Below are 23,295 nucleotides of genomic sequence, written 5' to 3' on the forward strand. Positions count from 1 at the left end.
TAAAGAAACTGCAAAAAGGTGTAAATTTATGGAGATAGGACCTGGATAAACTGACTAAACCAGTGGTACAGAGTTTCAGGGAGAGCATAAGGGAACAATTGACAGTAATGGGGGAAAGAAATACAGTAGAAGAGGAATGGGTAGCTTTGAGGGATAAAATAGTGAAGGCAGTAGAGGATCAAATAGGTAAAAAGACGAGGGCTCGTAAAACTCTTGGGTAACAGAAGAAATATTTAGTTTAATTGATGAAAGGAGAAAACATAAAAATGCAGTAAATGAAGCAGGCAAAAAGGAGTACAAACGTCTCAAAAACGAGTTCGAGAGGAAATGCAAAATGGCTAAGCAGGGATAGCTAGAGGACAAATGTACGTATGTAGAGGCTTATCTCACTAATGCCAATCCCAAAGGAAGCAGGTGTTGACAGATGTGAAAATTACCGAACTACCAGTTTAATAAGTCAGAGCTGCAAAATAATAATGCGAATTCTTTACAGACGAATGGAGAAACTGATAGAAGCCGACCTCGGGGAAGATCAGCTTGGATTTCGTAGAAATGTTGGAACACGTGAGTCAATACTGATCCTACGACTTATCTTAGAAGAAATATTGAGGAAAGGCAAACCTACGTTTCTAGCATTTGTAGACTTATAGATAGCTTCTTACAATGTTGACTGGAATACTCTCTTTCAAATTCTGAAGGTAGCAGCGGTAAAATACAGGGAGCGAAAGGCTATTTACAATTTGTACAGATAGCAGATGGCAGTTATAAGAGTTGAGGGGTACGAAAGGGAAGCAATGGTTGGGAAGGGAGTGAGACAGGGCTGTAGCCTATCCCCGATGATATTCAATCTGTATATTGAGCAAGCAATAAAGGAAACAAAAGAAAAGTTCGGAGTACGTATTAAAATCCAGGGAGAAGAAATAAAAACTTTGAGATTTGCCGATGACATTGTATTTCTGTCAGAGACGGCAAAGGACTTGGAAGAGCAGTTGAACGGCTGGACAGTGTCTTGAAAGGAGGGTATAAGATGAACATCAACAAAAGCAAAACGAGGATAATGGAATGTACTCAAATTAAATCGGGTGATGCTGAGAGAATTAGATTAGGAAATGAGACACTTAAAGTAGTAAAAGAGTTTTGCTATTTGGGGAGCAAAATAACTGATGATGGCCGAAGTAGAGAGGATATGAAATGTAGACTAGCAATGGCAAGGAAAGCGTTTCTGAAGAAGATAAATTTGTTAACTTCGAGTATAGATTTTAATGGCAGGAAGTTGTTTCTTAAAGTATTTGTATGGAGTGTAGCCATGTATGGAAGTGAAACATGGACAATAAATAGTTTGGACAAGAAGAGAATAGAAGCTTTCGAAATGTGGTGCTACAGAAGAATTCTGAAGATTAGATGGATAGACCACATAACTAATGAGGAGATATTGAACTGAATCGGAGAGAAGAAGAGTTTGTGGAACAAGTTGACTAGAAGAAGGGATCAGTTGGTAGGTCATATTCTGAGGCATCAAGGGATGACCAATTTAGTCTTGGAGGGCAGGGTGGAAAATAATAATCGTAGAGGGAGACCAAGAGATGAATACACTAAGCAGATCGAGAAGGATGTAGGCTGCAGTAAGTACTGGGAGATGAAGAAGCTTGCACGGGATAGAGTAGCATGGAGAGCTGCATCAAACCAATCTCAGGGCTGAAGACCACAACAACAACAGCAGAGTAATTCACGTAGATGTCACGTTGATTTAGAATATGTCTTCAGGGGCTTCCAACGGTGAGTTGAGCCCATGCTAAGTAGAGATGTTGCAGTACGCCGGGCAACAGTAGGTCCGACATGATATTAAGAGGTATCCCGTGACTCGTATCACCTCAGTGTGTAACACATACGGAAAGGTAAGTGGAGCAGCAGCTGACCTGCGACACAGGAGGGAGCCTCGGGGCGCAACGGGGCGAGCGTGTCCACGGTAACGAGCCGGCGGAAGGCGGAGGACCTCCGGCGCCGGAGCCGTGGGGCGGCCGGGGGCGGCGCCGGAGGCTGCGCCGTTAGGCGGCGCGTGCGCGGGGCGGCGGCGGCGCGTGTATAGGGCGCGCGGCCGCGGCGGCAGCCCTCACACGGCGGCGAGCGGCCAGGCAGCGGCAGCGGCAGCTAGAGAGAGCCAGCATGCGCGCTGGCGCCGCCCCCGGCCAGTCCGACTCCAGCTTCAGCCTGCTCATCACGCTCTGGCGCGCCATGCCGCCCCTCCTCCAGTAGCCGCACCGCCGCGCTCCACGCTCAGGTCAGTCGCCGCGAAAACGCAACAAAAAGAAAAAAAAAAACAGTTGGCTAGGTGCGAGCATTACTCGCACACCAAGGGTTCCGTACAGACCTCATTATATACATAAATATATAATTCCGGCAACCGAGAACCTCAGCCATTTTTGCCTGTTTCCCACACTGGGCAATCGGTCCCACCGATTCGAAGATTTTGTAGAATGTTTTAATTTCAATAATATAAATGTCACGTTAAGTCATGCAGGAGGCAAGCGAACTTATAATAATCAGTAGTTCTCCATTCAGGCTGACTGGGTAGCAATGGTAAAACATCAGGCGAGGAATGACTTTATTGCTCATATGACGCTTTTCGGAAGTTAGCCATCATCAGATACCCAGGACCGATTACTGCAAAAAATTTGTTTCACAAACAACTTGAAACGCCATATCCACGTGCAATAATCGCCCCTGGATATCTGAAGATGGATAATTCCGAAACGCTTCATATGAACAACTAAGTCATTCCTTGCCTGATGGTTGACTTTTACCATTGTGCGCAGTCAGCCTGAATGCAGAACTACTGACTGTATCAATTTTAAGTTTCACATCGTATAACAAATGATAAAAAAAAACATTTTTTCGTCCCATATTATTACAAATTTACAGTTTTTGAATTTTTTGCTTTGGTTGTGCTGTGAAATCTTAATAACTGTCAATTTTCACGATTTAAGTTCAATGGAAATTCCTATAGGATTTGATGAGTAACTTTCCGAGTATCAAAGTATATGACATAAATGGCAGTGTCTTTTAATTGCATTGACATAGAAGCTTCAGTTTTCTTACACAACACTAGACCTTAGTTTGTGTCAAAAATTTCAGCTTGATGCATCTGCCCGATCCTAAAAAAAAGGGAGACAGATGAGCAGACAGCGTCAGTTCAGAAATCACAAAAAAATTTGGTGTCATATAATTATAAATTTACAGTTTTCAGAGTTTTTCCTTTGGGTGTATTGTGAAACTTTGCTTCTTCCCAAATTTTATGATTATAGTCCAACGGGAAGTACCATATATGTTTCAATGGGTAAGTTTCCAAGTATCAAAGCATATGACATTATTGACCGCCTCTTTTAACTGCTTTGACTTAGAAGCTTCAATTCTTTCCACAGCCAAAGGACCATAGATATTAGTATGTAACAAAAATTTCGAAATCATATGTCTACCCATTCCTAAGAAAGAAGGGTCGTAATAGACGAACGAACAGACTGTGTGTCAGATAAATGACAAAAACATTTTTTTGGTGTGATAATTAGAAATGTACAGTTTTCCGATTTTTTCCTATGGTTGTTCTGTAAACTCTTTCTTTTTGCCAAATTTCGTGATTCTAGGCAACGGGAAGTTCCCTATAGGTTTTGATGAGTGAGTTTGCGAGTATTAAAATATGTGACATAAATGGCGTTATCTTTTGATTTCACTGAATTAGCTTACATTCATTACACCACCAAGGGACTGTAGACCGCACTATGTGACGTAAATTTCAACTTCACACGTCAACCCGTTCTTGAGGAAAAGAGATTTTAACAGTCGCACGGACAAACTGATAGACAGATGGACAACAAAGTAAGATTAAAATGACTCCGCTTTTAGCGATTGAGAGACGAAGACATAATTAATAGCAAAAGGCGCATTTTAAGAGGCGTTATCTTGTTCAAGAGCGGAAATGTTAAACGTTTTAACTGAACTTTTTTCACAAAACGCCTTTTCAGTTCTGTTGTGTTTTCGCTACGTGCGTGTCCCTACGCTTATTCCTACCGCCGAATCGTGGAGAATATCTTTCAAACGTTCATTACAACGGAACTCGTCCAAATTTCTGGTACATGCAAGACTTGACCATAACTGAAAGTGGGAGAATTGGGAGCTCCAGCTGGCCGAACGTTTAGAAGAAAGTTGTCCAAGTGCGAGCACGTCTCGTGCATTGACGGATCCACAGGAACGTAAAAATGTATGTGTATATTTAGTTAATCTATCCTAGGACTCGAGAATCTCAACAATTTTTGCCTGTTATTGAAATCGATATTGGAATGATATTGGCCTCAGGGATTCCAGGGACGTTTCAGAATCTCTACAGGTAGGCTACTCCGGACTTACAAAAAGAAGTGAATAGGGAACTCTAGTTTAGGATATAGAGGGAAAGGGTTTAATAAAACATTTTTTGTTTGCTTATTAAAACGTGAGTACAATTTACGTTTTATGTTAGTATACAATAACGTTCTTCTAGGCTTTTGACGGATGATGGATGGAATGTATCTTCAAAAGGAAAATAGATATTTTTATGTGATGTGACTATAATTTAACTAGTAGCAGATTTTTTGCTTTACTTGCACTGCTAAATCCTTTTTCCTGCCGAATTTCATGATTCAAGGTCAACGGGAAATACCGTACAGGTTTTGATGGGTGTGTTTTCGATTATCAAAATGTATGACAAAATGGCGTATCTTTTGATTGCTTTGACTTAGAATCTCAGAATTTTTATATCGCCATGAGAGCATAGATCTTAACATGTAACATAAATTATAACTCGGAACGTCTATCCATTCGTGAGAAAAAGGATTCTTAACAGTCGATTAGACAGACAGACGGACACACAGACAACAAAGCGATACTGTAAGGCTTCCGTTTTTACGGATGTTACATATGGAGGCACGGAACCCTAAATACAGAAATTTTGGTACGGGTCGGGCAATATATGAACCATTTAAGTTAGCGTGGTTTCCACGCACCGCTAGGCACAATGGAAAGGGAATGGAGCGATAATCCGAAGGTCGAGGGGTCGACTCTCTATGCGGAAGCTTTACTTACATTGCATTTATCAATATTATCACGAAAGTTATTGAAACGAAAGGCAAAGGAAAAATTTGAAGCTGGTAATAAATTTCCAGGGACGGTTTGTAAGGCGTACACGAGAATTATTTTAATTTGGGGTGATATTTATGGTAAAAAAGGGGAAACACTAATTTTCTCAGCATTGTACACACATTACACATGGAGCATTTTCACAACTACATGGGTGTTTTAAAGTTGATACAGAAAAACAAACGTGATTTACATTCGTAAAAGATTCCCTCTCTTCAGAGAGAAGGCAGGAAACCAGGCCGAAGTAAGTCCTGCATGGTTGAATTACAATCCCTAGTTGGGAAATTATTTGGAGTGCCTCGTGTACGCCGTAAGTATAATCCGTTCCTAGAAATTTTTCTTTGCCTTTCCTTTCCATGCCTTTTATGAAAATATTAATAAATGCAATATACTGAGCATTACTTTGGTTTATATACAGTGTTGACAATAAAAAAAAGTTTCTGCACACGGACTCGACCCCGCGACCCTCGGATTACCGTTCTGTACTCTTTCCGCTGCGCCAATCGCTGCCTGAAAATTGCGCTAACATAATAGGTTATGTCTCGCCCAATCCGAGGCGAATATGCTTTTTTTTTTTTTCTAAATGCTTGGCCACCTGGCGCTCCTTCTATTGTCACATTCATTTCCGGGCAAGCCCTGCTTATTCTATAAATTTGCATAAAATCGTCGATGACTAGTAGATGCGGTCCCGTTGTTAGTGGCAAGCAGAATATACCTCTCCAGGTCGGAGTGCCATGCGTTACTCTCTCCTCCGTTTTAGCTGATGTACAGTTCGTGTGGCAAGTACAATACATGTAAACTTCTTTTGTATCAATGAAACATCTTTTTAATGGAAGGAGGTAATTTTTGTTCTGAAAATACTAAAAACGGTTAGAGAGATGAACAGACAAAACAACTTGTGTCTGGAAAATGTTATGAATAACCATTTCTTCTTCAACAGCACAGGGAGTTATACAGTAAATTGTGCAACATCTGATCGAAGAATGGAACTGTGTAAGAAACGACAGTCAATACTGAATTATATTTCCTTGGAATCAATCTTATTATATTTTTGTAAAAAAATTAAAATGTATGGTTTTCTGACGATTGTAGTAGTAAAAACATTAGTGCTCGGTTTCTGTACTTTATTATTTCGAATAAAATCTAGTGTGAGTATTAACGGGACTTGAAACAAAATTTTTTATTGACACTTCCAAGGTTTTTAATAAATTATTTGTTTTATATTTGCCTGCTCATTTTTTCCAGTGATGACGAGAGCATTATAATTCTATGGTCTCAGAACATCTTCTCCGTTTTTTAGATACAAATATGTTATATACAAAAAGAGATACACTGGCTTTGATTTTCCTTACAAATGTGAGTTTAGGCACTTACGACGCTTAACGGTTCCACGCTGCTTATATCTGAGCGTTTTAAATAAATTTTTTCATAACGGTTGCCATAGCTAGAAATTTATTAAACAGCAGTTCCATTTTCCACCGGACTGGAGGTTCAGCTAGGTATTCATTTTTAAAGAATGGATACTGAAACGTCCCCAGCCTTTTGATAGAGAACAAGGTCGCAGTTCGTAGTAATAGACGGCAAATCATCGAGTAAAACTGAAGTGATATCAGGTGTTCCCCAGGGAAGCGTCCTGGGACCTCTGCTGTTCCTGATCTATATAAATGACCTGGGTGACAATCTGAGCAGTTCTCTTAGATTGTTCGCAGATGATGCTGTAATTTACCGTCTAGTAAGGTCATCCGAAGACCAGTATCAGTTGCAAAGCGATTTAGAAAAGATTTCTGTATGGTGTGTCAGGTGGCAGTTGACGCTAAATAACGAAAAGTGTGAGATGATCCACATGAGTTCCAAAAGAAATTCGTTGGAATTGGATTACTCGATAAATAGTACAATTCTCAAGGCTGTCAATTCAACTAAGTACCTGGGTGTTAAAATTACGAACAATTTCAGTTGGAAGGACCACATAGATAATATTGTCGGGAAGGCGAGCCAAAGGTTGCGTTTCATTGGCAGGAAACTTAGAAGATGCAACAAGTCCACTAAAGAGACAGCTTACACTACACTCGTTCGTTCTGTGTTAGAACATTGCTGCGCGGTGTGGGATCCTTACCAGGTGGGATTGACGGAGGACATCGAAAGGGTGCAAAAAAGGGCAGCTCGTTTCGTATTATCACGTTATAGGGGAGAGCGTGTGGCAGATGTGATACACGAGTTGGGATGGAAGTCATTACAGCATAGACGTTTTTCGTCGCGGCGAGACATTTTTACGAAATTTCAGTCACCAACTTTCTCTTCCGAATGCGAAAATATTTTGTTGAGCCCAACCTACATAGGTAGGAATGATCATCAAAATAAAATAAGAGAAATCAGAGCTCGAACAGAAAGGTTTAGGTGTTCGTTTTTCCCGCTCGCTGTTCGGGAGTGGAATAGTAGAGAGATAGTATGATTGTAGTTCGATGAACCCTCTGCCAAGCACTTAAATGTGAATTGCGGAGTAGTCATGTAGGTGAAACTATGTATTTACTACAATAGTGTTCAAACGTCAGCATATATATGTTTATCAATTCATGACATCCATCTTTACAAGTTTCTTTTTTCTAGCGCACACACGTCCAGATCGTCCGTTCTCAAATTTAAAAATTGACGCTGCTAGAGAGCCTCTTACGTTATTTGTTTTTCAAACAGCTGAGCAAAACTGAACGTACTCAGACATTATTCTCTTTACTTATTCTGATCATCACTAAACTGACAAACAATATTTTTAGCGCAACGCAGTCTGACTTTCAATAATCCCTACAAAAGAATGACCCTGATTAACAATAACCTATACCTTTCATGAATCACTTACCTCACAAAAATCTTCGTTACTCGGATTACTGCAATACAGCGAGCGCCAATACTGTCAGCTAAATAAAAGATTCTAACTAGTGAAGGCACTGACTACTGATAGGCATAGTTAGAAAATAAAAGATTTTGACAGAGAACAATCAATGTTTTTACCTTAATAGTGTTCAAAAGTCAGCATATATATATATATATATATATATATATATATATATATATATATATATATATATATATATATATATATATATCAATTCGTGACATCCATCTTTACAAATGTCCTTTTTCTGGCGGACACACGTCCTGATCGTCCGTTCTCAAAACTCTGGCATCTCTCTCTCCACATCCACCACTGCTGGCGGCTCACTTCCAACTGCACAACGCTACGTGCTGTTCACATCCAACTGCCCAACACTACACAAGCGAATATTCCAACAATGAGTCCAACCAGCCACAGACTACACATAGCACAGTCAGTGATTTTCATACATAGCGCTACGTGGCGTTACCAACAAAAAAACCTTAAGCAGCCTACTTACAAGAATGGATATCTATGATGCTTAGAATCATATTGGTGTGACGGGAAGAGGAAAATTGATGGAATATGACGGTATGTAACCAAATATGAAACAGTCTGTCGTATAGGTTATCGTTAAACCGGCTATTCTTTAAGGCGCAGCTGCAGATAGTGCGATAATATGTTTCACAGGCACGCTAAAAGCAAACATTCAGAGGCTGAATTTGTCGAATGGTTCAACGTGTTATCAATTCCAATCTATCACACTTTTTAGGAGGGATAGTTTGCTCTAAAGGACTATAACGTTTATGCGCAGATCAGGTATTGGCTAAAAGCAGTGCTCGTACCATAGTTATACTTCTCTTACGCCCATTTTGCAACTCTTTCTTGCTGTGACAAATATTCTCTACTGTATTTCCAAGATCACGCACACCTGGAAGAATCGTAGAGGGCAGAGCACTTCCATCTTCGCACAGCACAGTAAGTAACTTTCCAGTGAATTTACCATCCGGATTAACAGTCGGCATAATTGTATATGAATGCGTTACGGTATTGGTGTTAGTTAATCTTGATACAACTCTCTTGGTACCTCTAATTTCCAGGGTTCCTTACATATGCATTTCCTCTTCAAGTCCCGGTTGGTCGGAGTTGAAGCCAAATTCCATACTGAACGATGGGATACGTTTGTTTATCTGACTACACATTTTCTGGCCGGTTCCGGATCTTGTTGTGCAGCGTCAAGTTGACACATTGTTTGATATTTCACTACCTTACATCTTCCAAATCTGTAACACTGTATGAGTTTTATGCAACCGTCCACTGCTTCCCTTGAAATGACTGAATTCTATGTCGCATAAAATTTGATGCGCGTAACGTAGTAGGTCACTATCAATCACGTCCTGTAAATTCTATCGAGTACCATTGAGACGAGGAAACAAAAGTTTTTATAACAAGTGCGCCTTGTCCTCCTCGAATATCCATAGTTTTTGTTGTGCACTATACGTATACGGTGATATTGCTGCGAACTTATTCGAAATCTGTTCATATTTTTTTTTACCATGTTGCGGATGATCTTTCATTTATGTAATTATGTTTAGTACCCGCTCCTTGAACAACCGGTGTCCTTTACTACGTTTCACTGGAGACAAGATTTGTAGCTCCCTGTCGGACAAGGATGATGAACTGCATAGCTTCGCACCTGCTTCACTATCACTTTCACTTATTAAGCACGTATCGTCATCGTTGTACTCCTCATGTTCGTTGACCGCACAGTAGAGCTATACGACACCACATAGTCCACTGACTCTTTTTGCAGAAACGCTAATATTTCTTTTGCCACTTCTTCCTCACTCTGCGAAATTCCTTGGCTTCCTTTCTGACGGAATGTCAACATTTCAACCACGGCAACTGTTGTTAAAGATACAATGCAGTGTTTCCTTTGTTTACAGTTTCCTTTGCCTACTGCGCTCCGTACCCTCATGCTTTGCTCACCATTAGACATCTCCAGTCCTGCCCCCTCTTGCCATGGGTAGGCAATACTGAGGGTGAACGGTAGACAATATGTGGGGCGTCGAATGCTGTAAACATAATTGGCCTTTTGCGACCTCGCACTCAAGGGGTCCCTTATTAGTTCTCTAGGAAGATATTAACTGCAGTATGTCTTTATAAATAGCGCACTATATGTTCTATTCGGTAATCCACTTTCTCTCCTCAAGATCTGTACAAAAGCGTTATCAAAGCGTACCATACACGTGAAATCCACATCTATATCTATACAACGTAAGTCACCTTGCAGTTTGTAGCGAAGAGTGTTATTGCTTCACCATTGGAATGGACAGCGGGACGAAAGACTGCCGGTGAGCTTCCACACCGGCAATATTAATTTCTCTGTTTCTACCGTCGCTCGTTCCAGAGGCGTACTGTGCTAAGGTAGTAGCATGCTGTCTGACCATTCTTTACACTTACTCTCTTGCAAAGTTTACAATAAACCACTCCGCTATCCACAACCCATCTTTTGGAGTGTCTGCCATTGAAGTTTGTTGAGCAGGATTTTCTCCTTCTCTTCCATTAATATTAACTTGTAAGAGTCCCAGACTGTACTCAAGAATCGGTCGAAAGAGGATTTGATAAGCTACTTTTTTCGTGGATATATTACATTTCCTTGCGATTCTCTCAATGAATATCAGCCTGGTGTCTACTTTTCCTGCGCCTATTTTACGCTCTCGTTCCACTTTAAATCACTCCGAACGCTTACTCCTAGATATTAAGGGGGGATATAATGGATTTTGGTCCAAAAAATCGATTTTTCAAAAATATTATTTCATTGATCTATGCAGTTTAATCTGTGTTGTGTGTGAATTTTTATCATCCTAGTAGCTTTAGAAATGCCTTCAAGTTGTTGAACTGATTAACTCTGCACTGACGGCCACTCCCACCTTTTCCGACATTTGACAATTTTCTCAGTATGAAGGCTATTTTTTCGATATCTTTGCCTGAGATCTATCTCTCTGGCTGACATGTATATCTTTGCCTGAAAACTTTCTTGCCTGTGATTTATTTATGTTTTTTTTCTGACATATTAGTAGGTAGAAGGTTGAATTTGCAAACCTTTATGTGGAAGTCAAGATTTATGCATACTGGGTGGTGGAAAAACTGTGTTTAGGAAACGGAGGTTTCATGGAAATCGCTTTACCAGCAAAAAAGAGGAATCAGCTCGAAAGAAGAACATAAGCTTTCAGCTTCAGCATCGAAATTTGGGACAGGAAAATTGTACAGGTGCGTGAATGATGTTGTTATGGATTCCTCTGGATTCAGACTTATTGATTTAGAACTTCTCTGACAGGCTATGAAGTTTTCATGTTCATATGTTAGCTGTAAAAATACTGAATGCATGGTTATTGTTAAAGAAAGAATAGTGGGAATAGCTTGTGATTTTAAATTAATTTATAATTCGTGTGGCTACGAATTTTCATTTTCCTCTTCCAAAAAAAAAAAAAAAAAAAAAAAAAAAAACTGACACTGGTACCTATGAAAGCAATTTTAGGTTAACATATGCTCTGAGATTCCTAGGACAGGGCAGGGAAGGAGATAATTTATTGTGTGGTTTTCTGAACATGGCTCCACCTTGTGCAAGGTTTGAAAAAAATAAATAAAGAAATGTCTGGTGCTGTATGCGATACTGCCAAAGTTTCTGTGAGAAAATCAGTGGAGGAATTGGTGGAAATAAACCAAAAAGAAATAGATCCTGGGGCAGATATTCATGACAGTGAATTTCATACAAATGTTACTGACCTGTGTGTGTCTGTAGATGGATCCTGGATAAAAAGGATCATACATCTCTGTATGGAGTTGCATCTGTTATTGGTATTGACTCAGGTAAATGTTTAGATTTAGAAATTACGGCTAAATACTGCCAACAGTGTGCAACAAGGAAAACATCCAACAATGAAGACATTGAGAAACTGTGGCATGCAAAGCATGCAGTAGCATGCTCTAAAAATTATAGTGGCTCAAGTGGGAGCATGGAGGCTGCTGCAGTTGTGAGGATGTTCTCCAGATCTGTGGGCCAGTATGGTATTGGATATACTAAATGCCTTGGTGATGGGGACTCCTCTTCGTTAAATCTGTAACAGATAAAAATCCGTACAATACAAGAATAGAAAAGTTGGAATGTGTTGGGCACATCCAACAGGGGCTTGGTGGTAGGCTCCCTCTCTTGCTGAAAAAGAAGAAAGGTCAAGTACTTGAGGATGGAAAACCACTAGGAACAAAAGACAGGGTAACTCTGAAAGAAACTGACTCTCTTCAGTTATTTTATGGGAGAGCTATCAGGCAAAACACACATAATTTAGAGGCAATGAAGCGTATTACGTGGCCAATTTTTTTCCACAAACGTGTGGTATGGGCAATTGTTTTCCACAAACTATCCACTGACCAAACATCAATGCACAATCTGTGTTCGAAAGATGATTGGTGTAAGTTCAACAACAGAAATGAGACGTATTCACATAAACACTCATTACCAGAACCTGTTATCGATGCAATTAAGTCCACGTTCAGGTATCTTGCAAACACTGATTTACTGAGGAAGTGTCTTCACGGAAAGACACAAAATGCAAATGAAAGTCTCAATAATTTAATTTGGATAAGATGCTCAAAAAGGACATTCTGTGGACTTGAAGTACTCGAAATAGGTGTCAAGCAGTTTTATGTTACAATAACGGAAATAATGGCAGAATTGAAGTACTGAAGAGAGTTGTTGTAGATCCTGCTGTGTTTACAATAAAAGCATTTTACACCAGCGACGAGAGCAGGGTCAAGAAAGCTAACAGATCAGTGTCTTACCTGCAAATACAGGCCAGTCAGATTAGAAGAGGAGAGAAGAGAAACCTGGAGGATGAGGAGTATCAATATGGAGGATTTTAAAGTTGAGGTAATCTTATTACATGTAGAAGTATGAGAATAAAATCTTTGAACCGCATTTTCTCTGTTTAACATTTTTTACTTTATTAGAAGCCTTTTTTCAAAAGTATATGCTCTAATGCTACGAAATTATTAGGAACTGTTCGCAACGTGTTGCTGCCTCCCTGGAACTAAAAAATACGAGATCCTCCAAATACACTCTGAGTTTTAGATGATTGTATGCAGAAAAAAGTTAATTTTGGATGTGCAAAATTAAAAACTCTGTTAATGATACAATTTGTATCATAAATTAATAACTGTAGTTCGGTGGTCTTAGCATATTGTCAGGAGACTACAATAAAATCTTCAGATTAATTGTATAATTAGAATTTGAGTTATGGCTTTTTATAAAAAAGACAATAACAAAATTAAAGATTCAAATTTCTAACTAAATATTTACCCTGCATATTTTATTATATTTTTACTTTAAAACACAGCTCTTTTGCTTTACACATACAAAATTTTTGATTTGTACATTAAAAAATATGGCTGTAATGATTTTTAAAATGAATGTTTACATTTGCCGTTACATCCACCCCTAATGGTTGCAACTGTTCCAAGTTATTGATCACAGCATTATAATAATGCAAATTTCGCTTATTTATGAACATTAAATTACATTTCACATGTTTGGAATCGTTTGACAGTCAGTTTTCGATCCTCTGCAGCTCGTCCTGCAGTAGGCCACACTTTATTGGCATTGCGACTTTCCTGTATACAGCAGTATCTTCTCCTACCAGTCTCAAGGTGCTTCAGACGGCACACACGTCGTGAATTGCAGCGGAACTATAAGACTCGCTTGGATTATTTACGAAGTTAATTTGACATCTGACAAATTCCCCGTCTGCTAGTAACCCCTGAATTCAATTACCAAGCTGGTCTGGTATTCCGTAAGTTTGTCGTTCGTACACTAGGTAACAATACGAAACTGTACTGGATACCTTCTGGAAGTTACGGAATACAGCATGAAGCTGGGTGTCATGAAATAATAACGCAAAATTTACAAAAATCCATGCCGTTTTCTAGAATGAAGATTTTCGCTTTCCAGTAAGACTACAAACAACGCGTAAAAGAAGGGCACACCCGTGACACCAAGCCACGTCCTTTTGGTTGACGAAACCTCTCCGAGAACGGCGTGGCGAGAACGCCTAAATGAGGGTGCCGCAATGATTAACGATTTTTATTGACTTTCCCTCTCTTAACAGTTTGATTATGTCTGCTGTATAACGCTAATTTCTTTACCTATTACTTGAGAATAATTTCAGAAAAAGATGAAAAACTTTCTTACAGTATATTATTAGTTTTGGAGTAGAGTTGTAATACTTAGCAATACTTTACAATATACTCTGATGGATATGCTTCGACTCTCTGCATATCTCCAAAATATTAATTTTCATTGCCTGTGCACGTAACATAACAACAAAATATATTATTCTAGCTTTCTGGGCAGTAAAAGCAAAGAGACAGCAATTCAAGCAGAAACTAAATGCTAATGTCACAACTAAATGTGTTTATTGTTTAAAGAACTATTAGCAATACGTATAAAAGAGACCACTGTATATCTGAATTGAAAAAGTGAAGTTCTTTGTAATGTTGACCTGAACTGAAAAAAATTATTATACGTTTAAACTGGAATTAAGAATGCAGAAATATATTCAGCACTGTTTTGTCTCCAACGTAAATTTAATGTCAGTTAATTGCAGAGAACGTACGTATCAGGAAGGAGAAAAACAAACCTTTTTGTTTACATCAATTACAAGTTAAAGAAAGGCTAGACAACATATTGATTGACACGTTTGGCCTTAATCGCTAAGGCGAGTCGTCGGTAATCAAACGGTTAACGGTCCTGTGCCATTGGTGACATTAGTTTTCTGTGCATGGTTCGTCTACATTACGATCCGCTTTGTCTTTTAATGGTAGTTACGTGTGATCGCGACCATGCACACAAAGAGATCATCCGTTCTGTCACTGGCTAGTGAAGTGTTGAGGTACCTCGTGGCCAGCACTGGATCATTGCAGAGTTTCATCCTTCAAGGCGTCAACGTCAACACTTAAAACTGCCTGCAGGATGAACAGTGCTTTGGACTAAGTAGCATGATGTGGAAAACTTGGAGTCATAAAATTCTGGAAACGTTTTGAAGTTAGCTATTGAGAACTGCTTACAGTTATTTACTAGATACGTCAAGTACGTCTCGACCTAAGGCTATGGACACTTGAATCAAATCTGTGGCTTGGAATGTGTTAGAATTCTTCATTATTTTTTAAGGGGTAGGGGCGTATATGAAAGAACTTCTCTAACAGCACACCCATAGACACTGAAAGTAACGTCGTTGTTCAATTAGCCGCCTCTGTTCAAGAAATTCACACTACGACGACACTTTCGAATGAGGACACAAATAAATAATTACAAAATGTTACATATGTATTCCAACAAATATTGCTACAATTGGAGACATCAAGTTAATATTTAAGTCATGAGTAAAATTTCCTCATGGCATTTCTCTGCATATTAGATTCCAAGTGTTCCACATCAGATTATTTCCTCCACAGTCACATAAAACGTTAGGAACAGGTGTAAACAACAATTTCACGCCTAAAACTAGGGCACATCAACGACTTGCTAATTCTCTCTTTGCTGTTTTGAAATGTATGTATGCTTCTTTGTTCAAGAAAATTTTTCTCGATTGTGTCGCTAGTGTGCAAATAACTGTGTGTTAATAGAGTTTATGTCTTTACTTCTTGCAATATTAGAAAGAATACTGTAAACTTTCAATATCTAAAAATAAAATAAGCAGGAAGTTCTGATTAATTTTCAGAACATACATATCGTTCCAATGGCACAGTTTGCGTCGAATGAAATCCGACTTCCGTGTTCCTATTCGCTCGCTCATTTCACATTATCAGCCCCACAAACTGCCTCATATCAGGAGCAACCTGCCACCTCAGCTACAAGAAAGGAATACACTTTTCCTGATTTGTTCTGCCTTACAGTCATGATTGTTTATAATATTAGAATGTGCGAAACCTGACTTTGTGATCAGAAAGTTGTTTTAGTTGAGAGGAAAATGAAAAAGAAGAATTTTTTCCGCATCCGCACAGTTATATAAACATGCAGTTAGGTGTATTTAAAAATGCTTTTAATACGAGTGGCAATGACATTGCAAATACCATTATTATTTACAGAAGGGTTCTTGGTTAGTAGTCAACACATTATTAGCAGTATTTTAATTTTAGCTATAAAATGTCAGCTGTTTATGTAGAGCTTTTTATATAATAAGATTTGACTGTCATTAAAACTTTTTTTAAACGCAGTTTTTTTTTGCAACCTACATTTGAAATGTAGATCTATGAATACAAAATAAAAATACTCCTGAGACTAAAAAAAATAAAATTAGACGTTTTATGAGTCAAATTTTATCCTAATTGAGAATTATGTTTCAATTTGCACACAATACCAGCATTCAAATTTTTTTAAAAAATATTTTATTTCTAGTTATCACTCATCCCACTAGAGTTATGGTGTCATCTACCTCACTCTACCTCATGTAAATCTTCGAATTGTTGAACAACTTTCACTGCTAAGATCCACAGTATTCCATTTAAAATACTTCAATGTTTTAGCGACTAGTTTATTACTTGACCTGTTTAGAGTGGCTGCGGGAATAGTTTTGAGCACATTTCTATAAAATAACAGCAGCCGACCCGCAGGATACAGATTTAAATAGATTAAAGTATTAACTATTTAAATCACCTAAGCGAATTTGGTCTCTATGTCATTCTGTATCACAACAGTCCAGTTGTTTCCAATTCAGTATTCAACAGTTTTGCCACAATCTGTGTTTCACTGTTACATAACTCGGTGCTGCAGACAGCAACACATTCCGAAGCTCCAGGCCAGTATATGACGTAATCAGATATATATTCCTAATAAAGCGTCCTTTGCCTCTTAGCTTCATTGCTACGACCAGCTGCAAGAATGTTAACTTACTGATATTGCTCTCTCCAAAACTTGCAATAACACGAAGTGTAGCAGTGACTGAAATTATCTATTTAAGAAGCCCTGAAACGAGTTTTTTCCAATTTAAATTCACGTCAATACGTACACCAGAAATTCGATTGTCTGGTTTCTTGTTTCACTATATTCCATATATATTTAATTCTGTCATCCAAATTATTAATTTCAGAAATGGTGTGCATACATGTTATAAACAACTTGGGGTGATGTTTGTAGTATGCAACATTGCTTGTTCTAGTTAACATATTTCGTTTGCAAGATACTCTAATCCTATTAGTGACTCATAGTTTCTGGAACAGCATTTTGATACTATTTGTAATTACTTTACTGGAAAAACTATTTTAAAATAGTGACAAAAAGTTTTCCTTAATCTGAAATGTCAGCACCGGTTGATGGTGATTGCAAATTCCAAATACTGTAAATGAATTGTAAGTTTTAAACAGAGTACTTCATCAACCCAGTCGTTGCATTTCTCATCTAGTTTCCAACGTCCTGTCAATGAGAGGATACATGGTTACCAAGGGAATCTCCGTCAGTTTATTATTGGTAATTGTCGCGTTCCAGTAATTCATTACTTCTAGAAGATGTCAGCAACATCTTTGTTTACTTGAATTTCCTTCTACCGGCCTTTATTGGAAAGCTTCCTTACCAAAGGATAGAGTAGACGTCGGAATTAACTTTCTCAAAGTTTTTTCACCTGAGAAAGACAATATGAAAATGTTGTTAGTTTTTACAGCCATTCTTCCTTAGTTGCTGCTGCAGTTTTGTTTAGCACGAAGCTAAGAAAAATTCCGTCTTTTTCAAATGAATATTTATTTTGTTTCTACACAAATACAAACATGAAGTTGCAATAGACGGAATTTTTCTTAACTTCTTGATAAACATAAGTGACAATACGAGAACTTGCCTTTTACTCAAAAATTATTTTCTCAGATCTTTATTTCTTGTGCTGTCTCTCTTGGAGCAGCCCTTAACTGCACGTTGAAATCCCCTATCTGCGTTTTAGCACCCCCGTCTCGCTCCCACGCAACAGAAGCGACAGAGCCATCGCTTTGTAGAATTTCTTGTTTCTTTTCTGCTGCTACTGTCCAGCGTCCTACGATTGTGCCATACCTTTTTTAATTGAAAACTGGAACCTTGTCTTCAACGTTTCCTTCACACCTGTGTGTGACACTATATCCAAGACATTAGAAATGAAAGGCTGTTCTAAAATCACCTCAGTGTTAATGGAATCTTTCCTTAGAAACGTCATGGTTTTGATATTTGGAATTATATCTTTCAGAAATGTTGTTTAGCAGATGAGCGACATTTTTCTGAGACTGCTAAAACTGCCAAGTCATATCCGACTAAGACGACGTTCACTGTTTCTGCTAACTTAGCTGAATCCCAGTAGGAACTGTTGATTTACATTCTCGGGGCATATAGTCAATGTATAGGGTGAACGATACTGTTTGCAGATGCGCAATTTGCCTAACTCTCTGGTTTACTGTGAGTGTATTTACTAAATATGACTTGGAAAGCCATGACGAAAAGTATTTTCCACAGATTTTGTCTTATGACCGTCTCGAACGTTTTGTGCAGTCAATGAATAGGACGTGTGTTTCCAAATTATATTTTCAGCGTTTCTCAATCGTATATTGTATACAGGATCGACACACGAACCGTCTTTACGGAATCCATTTTGATCTTAGTCCAACAGTACATCCGTAGCTATTCTACCTCGCATTGTAATCATTTTGGTATGGAGAAAATATTCCGTGTTCAGTAAACTCGTTTGTAGTTCTTCGGACGCATTACACCGATTGAGAGTTCACCAAAAATTTCTTTAGCCTGTGTACAAGCGCGAACAATTTGTGCACCGCATTGTAGAACTGTATTTCCGTCGTTGATGATGCTAGGCGAAGTGAGAACATCTCGTGGCTCATGTATAACACCATAGGCTTCCAAACACTGACCTCTCAAATAACGTACCCACGCACTTGAGCAAGTATCATACGGTTCTCCGGCGCATGCTCTAGTCTGCACACTGAAGTAAAACTGAAGTGATATCAGGTGTTCCCCAGGGAAGCGTCCTGGGACCTCTACTGTTCCTGATCTATATAAATGACCTGGGTGACAATCTGAGCAGTTCTCTTAGACAGTTCGCAGATGATGCTGTAATTTACCGTCTAGTAAGGTCATCCGAAGACCAGTATCAGCTGCAAAGCGATTTAGAAAAGATTTCTGTATGGTGTGTCAGGTGGCAGTTGACGCTAAATAACGAAAAGTGTGAGATGATCCACATGAGTTCCAAAAGAAATCCGTTGGAATTCGATTACTCGATAAATAGTACAATTCTCAAGGCTGTCAATTCAACTAAGTACCTGGGTGTTAAAATTACGAACAACTTCAGTTGGAAGGACCACATAGATAATATTGTCGGGAAGGCGAGCCAAAGGTTGCGTTTCATTGGCAGGACACTTAGAAGATGCAACAAGTCCACTAAAGAGACAGCTTACACTACACTCGTTCGTTCTGTGTTAGAACATTGCTGCGCGGTGTGGGATCCTTACCAGGTGGGATTGACGGAGGACATCGAAAGGGTGCAAAAAAGGGCAGCTCGTTTTGTATTATCGCGTTATAGGGGAGAGAGTGTGGCAGATATGATACACGAGTTGGGATGGAAGTCATTACAGCATAGACGTTTTTCGTCGCGGCGAGACATTTTTACGAAATTTCAGTCACCAACTTTCTCTTCCGAATGCGAAAATATTTTGTTGAGCCCAACCTACATAGGTAGGAATGATCATCAAAATAAAATAAGAGAAATCAGAGCTCGAACAGAAAGGTTTAGGTGTTCGTTTTTCCCGCTCGCTGTTCGGGAGTGGAACAGTAGAGAGATAGTATGATTGTGGTTCGATGAACCCTCTGCCAAGCACTTAAATGTGAATTGCAGAGTAGTCATGTAGATGTAGATGAACTTGTCTGCTCTATGTGTACAACTAGACCCGTATTTACGCTCTATAGACCTCTACGCTGAGCCTGTAGTGCGGGCCCTACAACGGAATAACAAACCCGCAAAAATACCATTTTAGATCACTTATGTTTATTATGTAACTATCTCTGTCCCCGTGGTTCCGCCCGTTTACGCATACTTCACATATATTTCATACACGCTTTTATATTTCACAAATATTTAACGTATTTCTCACATATTTATTGACTATTTCCTCTGTATCTGTGGCGAATTTCGCTGTGCGTTTTCTTCTGACACTGAGGAAGCTTATAATGTGCCTGGGTAATAAATATGAAAAAATGGGTGTACAATGGTTCAACTTTTTAGGTTTGAAAATGGAACCAACATTTTTTACATTTGTTATTTCCTCTCATTTCTTGACATTTTTAACAGGGTTTTCCATAATCTTTGCATGCACCACTACTCATCCCCCCTCCCCCCCCCCCCCCCCCCCCCCCCCGTTTCCCAGGGGGTAGTATTGGTGTTTTACTCGAACAGAACTTTTACACAAATAATGAGTGATGCATACATCAAATTTGGATGATATTTTTTCAGACGTTCCTGAGCTATGCTTTTACGTCACCACTTTTTACGTCAATAGTGAGCCATTAGTGTGTTAATAGTATTCTACTCCCAAAGCAATTTTTTTCAGGACAGCAGATGATACATGTCCCAAGTTTAATGGAAACTGCTTCAGAGATGCACTATGTGATTAAAAGTATCCGAACACCCGGCTTAAAATGACATACAAGTTCGTGGCGCCCTCCATCAGCGCTGCTGGAATTCAGTATGGTGTTGGCCCACCCTTAGCCTTGATGACAGCTTACACTCTCGCAGGCATACGTTCAATCAGGTGCTGGGAATAGCAGCCCATTCTTCCCGGAGTGCTGCACTGAAGGGAGGTATCGATGTCAGTTGGTGAGGCCTGGCACGAAATCGCCGTTCCAAAACATCCCAAAGGTGTTCTATAGGGTTCAGGTCAGGACTCTGTGCAGGCCAGTCCATTAGATAGATGTTATTGTCTTGTAACCACTCCGCCACAGGCCATGCATTGTGAACAGTTTCTCGATCGTGTTGAAAGTTGCAATTGCTCTTCAACAGTGGGAAGGAAGAAGGTGCTTAAAACACCATTGTAGGCCTGTGCTGTGATAGTGCCATGCAAAACAATAAGGGGTGCAAGCCCCCTCGATGAAAAACACGACCACACCATAACAGCACCGCCTTCGAATTTTACTGTTGGCATTCGCCATGCCCACACTCTGCCATTGGATCGCCACATTGTGTACCGTGATTCGTCACTTCACACAACGGTTTTCCGCTGTTCAATCGTCCAATGCTCCTTACACCAAGCGAGGCGTCATTTGGCATTTACCGGAGTGATGTGTGGCATATGAGTAGCTGTTCGAACATGAAATCCAAGTTTTCTCACCTCCTGCGTAACTTTCATAGTACTTGGAGAGGATACTGATGCAGTTTAGAATTCCTATGTGATGGTCTGGGTAGATGTTTGCCTATTACACATTACGACCCGCTTCAACTGTCGGCGCTCTCAGCAGACGAGGTCGGCCTGTACGCTTTTGTGCTGCACGTGTCCCTTCACGTTTCCACTTGACTATCACATCGTAAACAGTGGAACTAGGGATGACTAGGAGTGTGGAAATCTCGCGTACAGACATATGACACAAGTGGACCCAATCACCTTGACCACTTTCGAAATCCGCGAGTTCCGCGGAGCGCCCCATTCTGCTCTCTCACGAAGGCTAATTACTACTGAGGTCGCTGATATGGAGTACCTGGCAGTAATTGGCAGCACAATGCACCTAATATCAAAATCGTTTGTTTTTGGTTGTGTCTGGATACTTTTGCCCACACAGTGTATACTGATATCGAGTACTTTTACATTCACAGCTTATGACCCCAAACCCCCTCCCAGGGGTGATAGGTCTGTTTTAGCCCCCCGCCCCCCAGTGTTTTTATGTACATTATTATACAAATAACGAAAGTAATGAGTTACGTATAATGTATATAAAAATTTGGTTTAAATTGCTCCAGACGTTCCTGAGCTACGCCTTTACGTCACCTCCCCTTTCTTTCCCACCCATACTCCTACGGGAGGCAGATGCTTCTTATTTCCACAACGCTTCTTTCCAGGTAGTAAATGATGTGTATTTCAAGTTTCGCTGAAGTCGATCCAGTGGTTTAGAAGGAGACGTGAAATGCACATACATACACACACAACTGATACAGATTTCACAGAAATTTTCCATGCAATTGTGTGACTTAAGGAATTGATAAGATTAAAAAATAAAAAGATCTGAAGTTGCTATGAAGAATTATGTATTAAATAAAGGAGCAAAAAGTTGAATTTCACGTCCACGCAAAATCTGTATTTTAGTTTTAAAAAATGTCACATTGTAAGAATAAACAATCGGCAACAGTGTAAATATTACAACTAAAAATATTGTTCAGTAAAAATTATTCGTATTTTTATAAAAACGCTTTTGTTTGTTTGGTCTTAACACAGTATCTTGTTAGGGAATAGCTTTACCTCAACACGGATTTCCCCAGGTCCAAGAGTTAAAGAATTAGCATCTATCAGCAGGAAGTAAAATATTTTGTGGCTCTTGATTTAGAAATATTAGGTATGGAGAAAATCACCTTTACACGAAATCGAAATCACTTCAAACGGCGAGGAAGCGCGGTGTTTGAGAGGAGAATGCTGAATGCTGAATGCTGTCCACTGAAATATTCAGCCGCATAAGCTCAAACAAAATAATCACGTACACGTCTTTAATGAATCTGACAAGGAGAGGTATCCAGGGATAGGATCAAGTTTTTGAGCCCCTCTATATGGTAATGCAAGTCAGGGTCAGAGGTAGCTCACTCTGCAGCCTTTCATGCTGGTGGGCCCTCGTTTACGAGTAACCGGCGAAAAAAAAGATATAATAATTTTGAGTGTTTGCTACAGCCTTCAAATTCATGGTAAATGGTGACATCGCAGCGTAGTGGTTAGTGTACGAGCGTGACGTGCGATGGTCACGGGTTCGAAGCCTGTCAGATGCTTTAAAACTTGTTTTGTATATTTATTTAAATGACTTTGATCATTATTTTTATTCAGTTATTTGGTTTAAAAGTATTTTTTTAAAATTTCTATTCCTTTGTTAATTATCGAAGTACCTTTAGATTTGCTCTTATTTATTGTTCCTATCTTTTTTATATTTGAAACCTTTATGCATGTGATTTCCATTATTTTTTTGGATTAATTTCGATTTAATTTCTTCCGTTTGATCATCTTAC

The 23,295-nt window shown here is 39.2% G+C and overlaps 1 protein-coding gene across 2 annotated transcripts in view; it reads left to right on the forward strand.

Moving 5' to 3' along the window:
- The first annotated feature begins 2,115 nt into the window (after nt 1-2,115).
- Nucleotides 2,116-23,295, forward strand: part of LOC126279247 (sodium-dependent dopamine transporter) — a 571,586-nt gene continuing 550,406 nt past the window's right edge. Inside the window, exon 1 of one of the 2 annotated variants that reach the window (XM_049979661.1) lies at nt 2,116-2,278. The gene's annotated coding sequence lies outside the window, so the exon portion shown is untranslated. The remainder of the gene's footprint in view (nt 2,279-23,295) is intronic. The other variant, XM_049979663.1, reaches the window with a different exon arrangement.

This window comes from Schistocerca gregaria, chromosome 1 (genome assembly GCF_023897955.1).
Source record: "Schistocerca gregaria isolate iqSchGreg1 chromosome 1, iqSchGreg1.2, whole genome shotgun sequence".
Taxonomy (NCBI): Eukaryota; Metazoa; Arthropoda; class Insecta; order Orthoptera; family Acrididae; genus Schistocerca; species Schistocerca gregaria.